The following is a 13484-nucleotide window of genomic DNA, read 5'->3' as shown; positions in this document are numbered from 1 at the left end:
CCTTTCTATACAAGCATCTATATGAGGCAAAGGCCAGACAGTATGGAAAAAGGCAACAGAAAACTAAAATGGTATGAGTAATAAAGTAACATAGTAGTCTGATGAAGGACATGAAAGAAAGTCTATGCCAAATAATCATCAGTGTTTTAAATACTCAGCAAAATACTCTTGTACAAGTAGAAATAAGGAGAATTAAATGCCATAAACTTAATGAGGAGTCTATATTGTCACTGTGATATGCAACCAGATGCAGGCCCACGAAGATATGGCCAATTTCCCTTTCTTGCAATCATGCCAATCAGGGGAAAAAAAAAAAAAAAAAGGCCCATTTCCTTGCATTAACGTGCTGTATGACTTGGTGATGCTCCTTCAAGCTGTCAGTCTTGCCAGCACAGCAGCATCATTAACTAACAGCAATATGGACTTATTTCAGCCCAGGTGTTGAGCAGTTTGAAATGCATGAGCTCCTTGTTGTGAAGCAATCCTTCCCTCTAAGGCTCACACTGTCCTCATCACCCCAGGAGCCATGAACAGAGTGAATATGGATTTGCTTGCTTTCCTACATGAAAATCTGCAAGATAGAAGATTGCTATCTCCAGCTCTCTTGGCAAGTCCTTGCAGCAGGAATTAGGGAGGCAAGCTTCAAAAACAAAAAGGAAGGCAGTGGATTTGAACCCTGTCCTAAAAGATTCTACAATTATGGATCACAGGTGAGCAAAATCCATCCAAAAGATGGCTTTTGACATAGGCAAGTATACGATTTAGCATTTTTGAAGAAACCTTATACAATAGAAGTGAAGTGAAATCGCTCAGTCGTGTCCGACTCTTTGCGACCCCATGGACTGTAGCCTATGAGGCTCCTCCGTCCATGGGATTTTCCAGGCAAAAGTGCTGGAGTGTATTGCCATTTCTTCTTCAGGGGATCTTCCCGACCCAGGAATCGAACCCAGGTCTCCCGCATTGCAAGCAGACGCTTTACTGTTTGAGCCAAAATACAGTGGGGATTCCTAGGTCATTATTCTTTGGATTTTTTTTTTTTTCCTACTTCTTAGCTGAATGTCATTTTCAGCTATTTTTGCTGTCACAAAACACCAAAGGTAATTGTGAGCAAAGTCTTTAATGTGCTAAACTTGATTTTATTTAGAAATAGGACTTGTAAAATAATTTGTATTTCTTTATGTCTCTTAGCAGTTTCCAATATCCTCTCCCCATGGTAAAAATGACAGTAATAAGTGTACAGATAAGAGTCTCCCAAATGATGGGCTCATAATTATTTCCTAATGTTGTGCCAATATCTAAAATAAAACATAGTCAATGACAATTAAATTAATTATTGCAATGTTACAATCAAGACTGATGAGTATATTTGGAATATACAACTCGATCATGCACAGTCTAATGGAAAGGTATATGTAGAAAATTCTATATCATAAAAGTATATCTTCTCTTTCAAGAATAAGCAATTTTTCCCCCCTGGAAAACAATAATTCAATCCACTAAACTGACCAAAAGAGCAATGTAATTAAGTTTTTGATAGAAGCATAGGTTCTGGATTCAAAAGATCTAGGATACAATACTAGTCCTACAATTTATTGACTGAACAGCCTTCAGTAAGGCAATAAATCTTCGTACCCCACTTCTCTCATCTGCAAAATGGAAATAATAGCTGTGTCTACATTATAGAATTATTAAAATAGTTATATTTATTAACATGACTAAAGTGACAAGAATATTGCCTGGGATAAAGCACATGGTCAATAGAATTTGAAGATTATAACTAATATTGGTTTGTTCTATTTGATGACATACATATCTCTGGTGCATTTATGAAATATAGATAAAGGTCTTAGTATATATAGCAAGGAAATAAGATATCTAAAGCCTTCCCTCAATTTTCTTTAATGATGATTTATAATTTTATTCTGAAAGACTATCCATATAAATATAGGTACATTTTAGAAGGGAAAAGTAATTTAATTATTTTAAATGATCCATCAGCAGTATACATGTGCATGTTTTCTGATACTGTTCAATTAAATATTTGTCTGAGAAATTTTCTTATGTTTCCAGAAACAAGCTTTTAAAAATATGATAAACACATTTCTGTACACTTGGATATATAAATAAAATATGCCCAAAAGCTTTTTTAGAAAACTATAAGCTAAAACTTTGCTCATAAAATGGGTTTCTGGAGTTAATATATTGGTTTATCACTAAGGTATAAGCACCGTACCTTAATTATAGCAGAGAAAATAGTAATAGTCTTATGAATTTAGTAAACACCTCCCTGAAAAATTATTCACCAATTGGAAAAAAAATAGATCCATGTTAAAAGATACAGAGCCTTATGAAAATAAGATGCTAACAGAATTTTCAGTGCAAATTAAGGTTGCTTCTAAAACAAAGAACAATGAACAACATATTTGCAAGCATAAAAAGAATTTTGAATTGCTTCTGGAGCTTTGTTTGCAACTATAATACAGCAGTCATTCAACCCATTATAAATGAGCTTGTGAGCTCTGTTAGCTCCTTATTGGTGTTATGAGACAAACAAAAAAGACTGTATATTGCACGTTGAGGCTGAATGCCTTCCCCCAACTCAAGCTGCGAATTAAATGTTCCAAATAGTAGAAGGAAATTGTCCTTACTTTCCAAGCACATTATGAGTATTTCCAGGAATCTCTTCTTTCACCATGTAGAATTATAACAGAAAGAGAAATGTCAATTCTCCTAGATTTCTCTCTCTCTCTTTTTTTAATCAAAGAAAGTCTACTAGTTCAGTTCAGTTGAGTTCAGTCGCTCAGTCACGTGAGACTCTTTGCGACCCCATAAATCGCAGCATGCCAGGCCTCTCTGTCCATCACCAACTCCCGCAGTTCACTCAGACTCACGTCTATCGAGTCAGTGATGCCATCCAGCCATCTCATCCTCTGTCGTCCCCTTCTCCTCCTGCCCCCAATCCCTCCCAGCATCAGAGTGTTTTCCAATGAGTCAACTCTTCCCATGAGGTGGCCAAAGTACTGGAGCTTCAGCTTTAGCATCATTCCTTCCAATGAACACCCAGGACTGATCTTTACAATGGACTGGTTGGATCTCCTTGCAGTCCAAGGACTCCCAAGAGTCTTCTCCAACACAACAGTTCAAAGCATCAATTCTTCGGTGCTCAGCTTTCTTCACAGTCCAACTCTCATATCCATACATGACCACTGGAAAAACCATAGCCTTGACTAGACAGAACTTTGTTGGCAAAGTAATATCTCTGCTTTTCAATATGCATCTAGGTTGGTCATAACTTTTCTTCCAAGGAGTAAGCGTCTTTTAATCTCATGGCTGCAGTCACCATCTGCAGTGATTTTGGAGCCCCCAAAACATAAAGTCTGACACTGTTTCCACTGTTTTCCCATGAAATGATGGGACCAGATGCCATGATCTTCCTTTTCTGAATGTTGAGCTTTAAGCCAACTTTTTTCACTCTCCACTTTCACTTTCATCCAGAGGCTTTTTAGTTCCACTTCACTTTCTGCCATAAGGGTCATGTCATCTGCATATCTGAGGTTATTGATATTTCTCCCAGCAATCTTGATTCCAGCTTGTGCTTCTTCCAGCCCAGTGTTTCTCATGATGTACTCTGCATAGAAGTTAAATAAGCAGGGTGACAATATACAGCCTTGACATACTCCTTTTCCTATTTGGAACCAGTCTGTTGTTCCATGTCCAGTTTGATATGACCTACATATAGGTTTCTCATGAATAGGTCAGGTGGTCTGGTATTCCCATCTCTTTCAGAATTTTCCACAGTTTCTTGTGATCCACACAGTCAAAGGCTTTGGCATAGTCAATAAAGGAGAAATAGATGTTTTTCTGGAACTCTCTTGTTTTTTCCGTGATCTGGTGGACGTTGGCAATTTGCTCTCTGGTTCCTCTGTCTTTTCTAAGTCCAGCTTGAACATCAGGAAGTTGTTCACATTTTGCTGAAACCGGGCTTGGAGAATTTTGAGCATTACTTTACTAGCATGTGAGATGAGTGCAATTGTGCAATAGTTTGAGCATTCTTTGGCATTGCCTTTCTTTGGAATTGGAATGAAAACTGACCTTTTCCAGTCCTGTGGCCACTGCTGAGTTTTCCAAATTTGCTGGCATATTGAGTGCAGCACTTTCACAGCATCATCTTTCAGGATTTGAAACAGCTCAACTGGAATTCCATCACTTCCGCTAGCTTTGTTCGTAGTGATGCTTTCTAAGGCCCACTTGACTTCACATTCCAGGATGTCTGACTCTAGGTGAGTGATCACACCATTATGATTATTTTGGTCATGAATATCTTTTTGTACAGTTCTTCTGTGTATTCCTGCCACCTCTTCTAAATATCTTCTGCTTCTGTTAGGTCCATACCACTTCTGTCCTTTATCGAGCCCATCTTTGCATGAAATGTTCCCTTGGTATCTCTAATTTTCTTAAGAGATCTCTAGTCATTCCCATTCTGTTGTTTTCCTCTATTCCTTTGCATTGATCACTGAGGAAGGCTTTCTTATCTCTTCTTGCTATTCTTTGGAAGTCTGCATTCAGATGTTTATATCTTTCCTTTTCTCCTTTGCTTTTCACTTATCTTCTTTTCACAGCTAAAGCATATTTAAAAAGAGAAATTTAAAGTCTGAGCTTTATTAGAGTGGGTTATTTGGGAATCTGGAGGAATTATTTTAAACTAATGATTCAATATTAACTCAACTTTCCTTAACACAAACTCTGCTGGGTGAAATATTTTTCTGACTGACTTATTTAATGAGAAAAATGGATGTCACTGATAATCACTGAAGTTGATAGCTGTCAGTTTCTACTAATCACAGCTTTTTTTATGGGGACATATCCTGACTTTTTTGTGGGCCTCTCACTCTTTGCCATGATTTATCATCTACGTTATGTGAAGAAAATGGATATTATGGAAAAGTCAAAACTCGACACTTGTGATCATATTACTAACAGGTTGTTAAGGTCTCAGGATTGGAAAATGGACTTGAAAGAGTCAGGGAAAGCTTCTGCCCCCTTACCTTGACCTCTGCCAAGCATGTTCCTCTGCATTCTTGACCTTCCTACCACCAACCAGTGCCCATCCCTTGTTATTCTGATGTAAAAACTATCTGCTACTTGGCTACACTTGGTGAAAGGCGGGGTTAGGGAAAAACCCATAATTCTTTTATTGCTGCCATCCATGTTGCTGTTGTTATTTTGTTCAGTTGCTAAGTTGTGTCCAACAATGTGTGACCCCGCAGACTGCATCAGGCCAGGCTCTCTGTCCTTCAATATCACTGGAGTTTTTTTCAAATTTATGTCCATTGAGGCACTGATGCCATCCAACCACCTCATCCTCTGTTGCCCATATCATTTGCAAATAGTTTTCCACTTTCTTAGGTTGTCTTTTTGTTTTGTCAATGGCTTCCCTAACTGTGCAAAAGCTTATAATTTTAATCAGGAGAAATGACGGTCTCCTTTCTGCTTTTCATGATTATGCTGTCTACCAGTTAGCTATCTATGAATTTTCTACTAGAATCTAAAAATTAATATGAAAAATAAATTCTGTGTAAGTTCTCTCTCTTCCCATCAACTTCCTTTCTTGCGTTATTTTGATGAAAGGCCTTGTAATCCAGGCAGAATTTCACAATGAATTTGTGAATTATCTATAATGCTTCCCCAGATCAGTGTAGTATTGAGCTAATACTTTCTTTTAATGTTTCTCAGTTACACTCTTCCTTTATTATCCCCTACACTATTGCCTCAGCTCAGGTTTTTCATTTCTCCTGTTTTAATCTCTATAGCACTCATCCACATACTTGGAAAAGAATTAGGTCTCCCTAATTCCATTTTGCCTTCTTCTGATTTGCTTCTACAACATTTCTGTAGTAATCTTTCTGAAATTGAAATCTGATCATGAAATCATGAAACTCTTTTACCAATCATTCTTTAAGAGTTTGACTATTTCCTGCAGAATAAATTCCAAGTTTCTTTCCACACATTGTAAATTCTACAAGACTTGGCTGGCTGATCCTTACAACTCTGTGGCATGTTCTACCACTTTTTCTTTCTCTTTTCTGCCACACACAAACCTGGGTAAAATAATGGGTAAAAACCCAATATTTCTTTTTACATTTTCTCCAAAGAGCACATAATTATATATTTCCCTGGGAACATCTGTTTTCCTAGTATTTCTTATGCAATTTTTAAAAAACACAGTTCAAAATTTTGCTCCTCTTGGATGACTTTCTCATCAAAACAAACTTTGTTGTTACTTCTCTCTGCTTCTCCATATATTGTTCTTATTTCCATAATTTTACTAATCAGTCTATATTAACTGTATAAGCTTTTCCAGATAAGCTTTTATTTGTGAGAAGTGGGGTCATTTTCATTTCCTTATATTTTCAGAAATTATCATATTACCTGATAAATTGTAGATGATCAATATGTTTTGGATATATGAATCCTTGCATCCTTTGGAATCTTTTTATTCCTCTCACTATGAATTCCATTTCTACCCTATGCTCACTCTCTGCAATGTAAATATCCTCTATCATTTATGGGTCAGCCCACTGTCATCTCATTCAGGACACATTTGTTGACCAGTTCAGCTCTCCATTTTCCACATAATTGAACTTTATCAGTTATGATGACACTTATTTATCAGTCCTCTGTTAAGATAAATAGACTAAATTAATTGTCTCTCTACCCAATTCATACACGTGTCCCTAACCTCTGGAAACAGAATCTAAGATAAGGAGAGGAAACTGTGTAAACAGACCCATGCACTAAACTATTCTCATGCACTAAACTTTCCATCTCCATGTGTATCATCATCATACACAATTCCCAGTGTGCAAACAAGGGAAATAAAAGAAATTAATGCATTTCATAAGCGGTGATTTCTTTTTTTTTTTTTATCTCATCCTGTATTGCTCTCAGCAGAATTGAGATCAATGTCCTTTTCAGTCTCAGATTTTTTATCTCAACATTCCTTCTCAAAATATATTTTTCTACCATTTTTCAATGCTTTCTATTAATTTATGTTATATCATTAAGATGTTAGGAGGTATGTCTTTCTATTCTTCATTTACATTGCTTTTTCTGCATAGATTAATAGTTGGCACTTGAGTAGCAAAAAGAATAATGCAAGAGATGTGTTATAATGAAGAAAGAGCTCTCCAAGTGCATCACTGAGTGTATCTATGGAGACAAGTGGCTTGGATGAATTACCTGAATAAGCATAACTTCTTGTAGAGAGCTAATGCACATGTCATAAATAAAGAAGGAGTTTCAATAAGTTAAAATCATTTCTCAAACCTTTATTCTTTTTTCCATGTGGAAATAGTCTTTTGTAATGATCATGTCTGTACACACTAGAGTCAGACAAATTGTATCCAAGTCTCAGCTTTCCTCCTTCCTATAAGAGTAACCTTGGTCAGTTGAATTATCTCTAAAGCTCACTGGGAAGAATTATAATAATAGAGCAACTCATAAAGATATTGTGAGGGCTGAATGTTGAGCATACAGAGTAAGTAAGGTTGTTTAATAGCATAGGTGATATGGACAAAACTCATATGGCATGTTAAATATAGATATGTAGTAAGCAGGTCATGTGTGGGTGAGACAGAACAGACATCATAAGGTGTACTGTGTGTGTGTGTGCATGAGTGTGTGCGTGTGTGTGTGCTTACTCAGTTGTGTCTGATTTTTTTGTGACTTCATGGACTATAGCCCACTAGGCTACTCTGTCCATGGGATTTTCCAGGCAAGAAGAATGGAGTTGGTTGCTATTTCCTTCACCAGGGGATCATCCTGACCTGGGAACCAAAACTGTGTCTTTTGTGTCTCCTGCATTGGCAGGAAGATTCTTCACCCCTGTGCCACCTGGGAAGCCCCAAAGTTTTATATATATATAAAGTTATATATATATATGAAGCTAGTAATCTACAACATATGCTATAGATAGAATAAATAGAAATGTGAGTGGTGATTTTATATAGAAAGAGCAACTGAAAAGATCAATTCATAATCATACCTCTGCCGTTATTTGGCATCCACTTGACGACACTCAACACCGTTCTCTTCTGACCCCCAAAGATGCTTTGCCCTGAAAATCTGCAAACACTTTCTGAGGCAGTTTAGCAGGTGAGTTTTTAAGGCACAGCTGTGGCTACGTACTTGTCAATGTGCTCTCTTTTAGAGCACGTGTCCACAAGACTCAGGCAACTTGTGCCTTGTTACACTCCTTTATTCTTTGCTTAACTTTGGTTTCCTTAACTACGTTATCAGTAGAGGAAGCTGACGTGGAAAAAAGAGAGGAAGGTCATAATATTTATTCCAGGAGTCAATTGGTATATACTTTTCACTGGCTATCTCTCCTATGTCATTTGATTCTATCACTTTCCCTTTGTCTGTCATTGTGAGTTTTAAACTGATTTAGTAAACTCCACAACTCAAACATTTAAATTTGGTCAGTTTCATGACTCAAAGCATAGCATAGCTTTTTTGGTAGTGACTTAGAGACTATTACAGCATCATGGAATTTCTCATACCACACACTGTAAAGAAAAAAAGAGGGAAAGGGAAATCAGCAAGTACTTCATAAAAAAATAAATACAAATAAGTAAATACATGAACATAATATTTATTCCTACTAGAGACAAAGTAAAGAAATACTAATTAAAACTAACAGTCATTTTTACTTCTCATGCATGCAAATTTGAAAAATAATAATAATGACTAGCATTAACAAGAGTGAATATGTGATTGGGACATAATATAAACTTTCTTGTGTGCAATTTGACAATATGCATGCAATTGCATAAATATGATGTAGTATTTGGCCTGGCAATTATACTGATAATATATCAGAAGGTTATCTCCATGAAGTTCTGTTAATTAGTGTGCTAAGCATTCATTCATTGTGTACTCTTAGTTCAGAGAACATTTCATAGAATACATATGCATCTGTATGGTTATATACACAGATGATACCTGAAAGGAAATACATCAATTGCTACTGATACTTTAGAAAGGAAAAACATTGATTATGTTTCTATAACAAACATGGATTACTTATGTAAAATATGTGTTAAGATGTACTTCATTTTCTAACCTTTTTGTTGTGAAATATAACACACATGTATAAAATATAAATGTTAACTTAACAAGTAATTATAAGGCAAAATCCCATGTAACCAGATCAACAGCTAGGCTCTGCCCCCTCCAGAAGCTGTCAGCATACCGGCTCCTGATTCCTCTCAGTGGCCCTGCTCCATTTGACAACTCTTTCTTTTATGGAAAAATTGCTTGTAATACAAAAATCTTCTTTGCCAACTAGATAGTCATCCTTAAACAATAGTATTTAATCCTGATTATTGATAACCTTTCAATACACGTTGTCATATTGTAAGGATTCATCTGTATACGATGTATACTGTGAGTTAGTTTTTATAGATGCCCTTTAAAAGATGAAGGGAATTCTCTCTCATTTCTAGTTTTTTAAAAGCTCTTTTGTTTAATGATTGTATCAAACATTTCTTTTAATTTATTAAACAACCATATGATTTTTAAAGTCTCCGTCAATCTGTTGATATAATAAATTAAAATTTCTTGCTTTCTAATCTAAGACACATCTTGAAGCTTTCAGTGGATCCAAATTGTTCATGTTGGAATCATTTTGCTAATATTTTGCTTAGGATATTTGCATGTTCTTCTAAATTATTTTATTTTATTTATTTTTGACAGTATTGGGTCCTCATTGCCTCATGAGCTTTTCTCTAACTGCAGTGCATCAGGGCTATCTCTAGTTATGGTGTGTGGGCCTCTCATTGTGACAGCTTCTCTTGTTTCAGAGCACAAGTTCTAGAGCACAGGCTGAATAACCCGTGGTATGCGAGTTTAGTTCCAGGGCATGTGAGATCTTCCTAATCAGGGATCAAACCCATGTCTCCTGCACTGGCAGGCAGATTCTTTACCACTGAGCCACCAGGGAATTCCACTTCTCATGTTTTTATGAGTGAGATATTCATATAAGTTTCATCTCTCATAGTCCCCTGCTAAATTTCAGTATCAAGTTCAGGTTACCTCAAGAAAAAAATTGAAAAGTGAATCCCCTTTGCCTAGTCTTTGGAAGATTTTATGAAGCACTGCAAAAAATCTCTTTGGTAGGTTAGAACACTGTGCTCCCCAAAATGCCCATTGCTGAATTTTCTGAATCCATGAATATATATATATTTGCAAGGCAAACTGAATTTTGCAGATACAATTGAGATCATCACCCAACCTAATCACATGAATCCAAGTGAGGAAAATCCTTCCATGCTGTGGTGAGAGAAAATCATATGAAGACAGAATCAGAATAAGAGAGATGCTACATTGCTGGCGTTGAAGAGGAAGAAAAAGGTCGCAAGTCAAGGAATGAAAGAAACCTCCAGAAACCAGGAAGGAAAGAAACCTCCAGAACCCAGGAAGGAAAGAAAACAGATTCTCCCCTAGGAATATTGTCCTGCCATCATCTTGCTGCTGCTGCTGCTGTTGCTGCTAAGTTGCTTCAGTCGTGTCCGACTCTGTGCAACCCCATAAACGGCTGCCTACCAGGTTCCTCCGTCCCTGGGATTCTCCAGGCAAGAACACTGGAGTGGGGTGCCATTTCCTTCTCCAGCATCTTGATGCTACTCTAGTGAAATCCATGTAGGATTCTTGATCTATAATATTGTAGTATAAGTGTGTTGTTTTAAGCCACAATGTTTATGTCAGTTTGTTACAATGCAGTATGAAACCTGACATGCTGCAGTTCATGGGGTCACAGAGTCAGACACAAATTAGTGACTGAACAACAATATGAAATTAATCCAATCTCTTTCATGAATTTTATTGGGATTGGTGTCAAAGTTATATGGCCTTGACTAACACTAACAGAAGATATTTGAATATTTATTTAATTTGGTTAATGCTTATGTGTTAACTTATGTTTAAAATTTTTATCATCTAAAGGATATATAATAATTATTTTTGAGAATTTAACTTATTTTTTTCTAAATATTAAACCCTATGACATACATTGTTCATAGAATTTTTAAATTTTCTTTTAAATTATGGTAAAAAAACATAAAATGAGATTACCATCTTAACAAACCTTTATGTGTATAATTCTATACTGTGCCTTATTGAGTTTATTGCTGTTTTAAATTTATTTATGTATAGTTAATTTACGGTCGGTCTGTGTTTTTCTAACACGTGAAATTTTGATGATTCATTTTTGGTTTTTATTTTTGTTTTGTTTGTTTGTTTTTTAAATTTCCCCCTCAGTTCTCTCATGATGTCCTATTGTTTTTTCCCCTTTTGTGTCAGATTATCACTGATTGGGCTTCCCTGGTGGCTCAGATGGTAAAGACTCTGCCTGCAATGTGGGAAACCTGGGTTCCATCCCTGGCTTGGGAAGATTCCCTGGAGGAGGGCATGGCAACCCACTTCAATATTCTTACTTGGAGAATCCCCATGGATAGAAGAGCCTGGTAGGCTACAGTCCATGGGCTGCAAAGAGTCAGACACGACTGAGTGACTAAGCACAGCACACCAATGATTATGTGATGGACCATACTCTTGAAATATTATCTATCTACAGCAAAATTTGGAAAACTCAGCAGTGACCACAGGACTGGAAAAGGTCAGTTTTCATTCCAATCCCAAAGAAAGGCAATGCAAATAATGCTCAAACTACTGCACAACTGCACTCATCTCACATGCTAATAAAGTAATGCTCAACATTCTCCAAGCCAGGCTTCAGCAATACGTGAACCTGAACTTCCAGATATTCAAGCTGGTTTTAGAAAAGGCAGAGGAACCAGAGATCAAATTGCCAGCATCCACTGAATCATTGAAAAAGCAAGGGAAAAAACATCTATTTCTGCTTTATTGACTATGCCAAAGCCATCGACTGTGTGGATCACAAGAAACTGTGGAAAATTCTGAAAGAGATGGGAATACCAGACCACCTGACCTGCCTCTTGAGAAACCTGTATGCAGGTCAGGAAGCAACAATTAGAACTGGTCGTGGAAAACAGACTGGTTCCAAATAGGAAAAGGAGATCATCAAGGCTGTATATTGTCACCCTGCTTATTTAACTCATATGTAGGGTAAATCATGAGAAACCGTGGGCTGGATGAAGCACAAGCTGGAATCAAAATTGCTGGGAAAATATCAATAATCTCAGATATGCAGATGGCACCACCCTTATTGCAGAAAGCAAAGAAGAACTGAAGAGCCTCGTGATGAAAGTAAAAGAGGAAAATGAAAAAGTTGGCTTAAAGCTAAACATTGAGAAAACTAAGATCATGGCATCTGATCCCATCACCTCATGGCAAATAGATGGGTAGACTGGAAACAGTGATAATCTTTATTTTTGGGGGGGCTCCAAAATCACTGCAGGTGGTGACTGCAGCCATGAAATTAAATGACACTTACTCCTTGGAAGGAAAGTTATGACCAACCTAGACAGCATATTAAAAAGCAGAGACATTACATTGCCAACAATGGTCTATCTAGTCAAGGCTATGGTTTTTCCAGTAGTCATGTATGGATGTGAGAGTTGAATTGTAAAGAAGGGTGAGCACCAAAGAATTGATGCTTTTGAACTATGGTGTTGGAGAAGACTCTTGAGAGTCCCTTGCACTGTCAGGAGAACCAACCAGTCCATTCTCATGGAGATCAGTCCTGAGTGTTCATTGGAAGTACTGATGGTGAAGCTGAAACTCCTGATATGTTTCATCAGGAAACTGATGAAACTTCAACTCTAGCTGGCCACCTGATGTGAAGAGCTGACTGATTTGAAAAAACCCTGATGCTGGGAAAGACTACAGGCAGGAGGAGAAGGGGATGGCAGAAGATGGTATGGTTGGATGGCATAACCGACTCAGTGGACATGAATTTGGGTCAACTCAGGGAGTTGGAGATGGACAGGGTGGCCTGGCATGCTGTGGTCCGTGGGGTCGCAGAGTCGGACACAAGTGAGTGACTGAACTGAACTGAACTGACAGCAAAAATATGAAGCTTGGGTTAAAATTTCTTTTCCCTCAGAGTAGATAGACACTTGTTTCAGCCAAGAATCTGAAAAAAATACTGATTAACAACAAGCTTAAAGCAATTTCAAATCATAAAATTTCCTAGATTGTCCAAGCAAAAATTCTGTAAGAAAGTAGTTCTCCATTTCTCAGTCTTGGGTGCTTTTCTTTGCCATACCAGCAAGTTGTAGGGCAGGTAATTATTTTGGGCTCACTGCTTTCAGTTGTCCTGTACTTTGAATTTAATCAGCTTCATTTGGTGGAAATTCAAATTTCTTGAAATCTACATATGTCCTTAGGGCAAAAGTAGATTCAGAATTCATTTATTTCTCTAAATCTCAAGTCCTTGTGATACTTCTTTATTCTCTTGTTCGTTCTTGTTACTGTTAAAAAAAATTTAGTAATATATTTTG

The sequence above is a fragment of the Oryx dammah genome, unplaced genomic scaffold, assembly GCF_014754425.2.
Source record: "Oryx dammah isolate SB20612 unplaced genomic scaffold, SCBI_Odam_1.1 HiC_scaffold_24, whole genome shotgun sequence".
In the NCBI taxonomy this organism is placed as follows: Eukaryota; Metazoa; Chordata; class Mammalia; order Artiodactyla; family Bovidae; genus Oryx; species Oryx dammah.
This window is presented reverse-complemented; position numbering follows the sequence as displayed.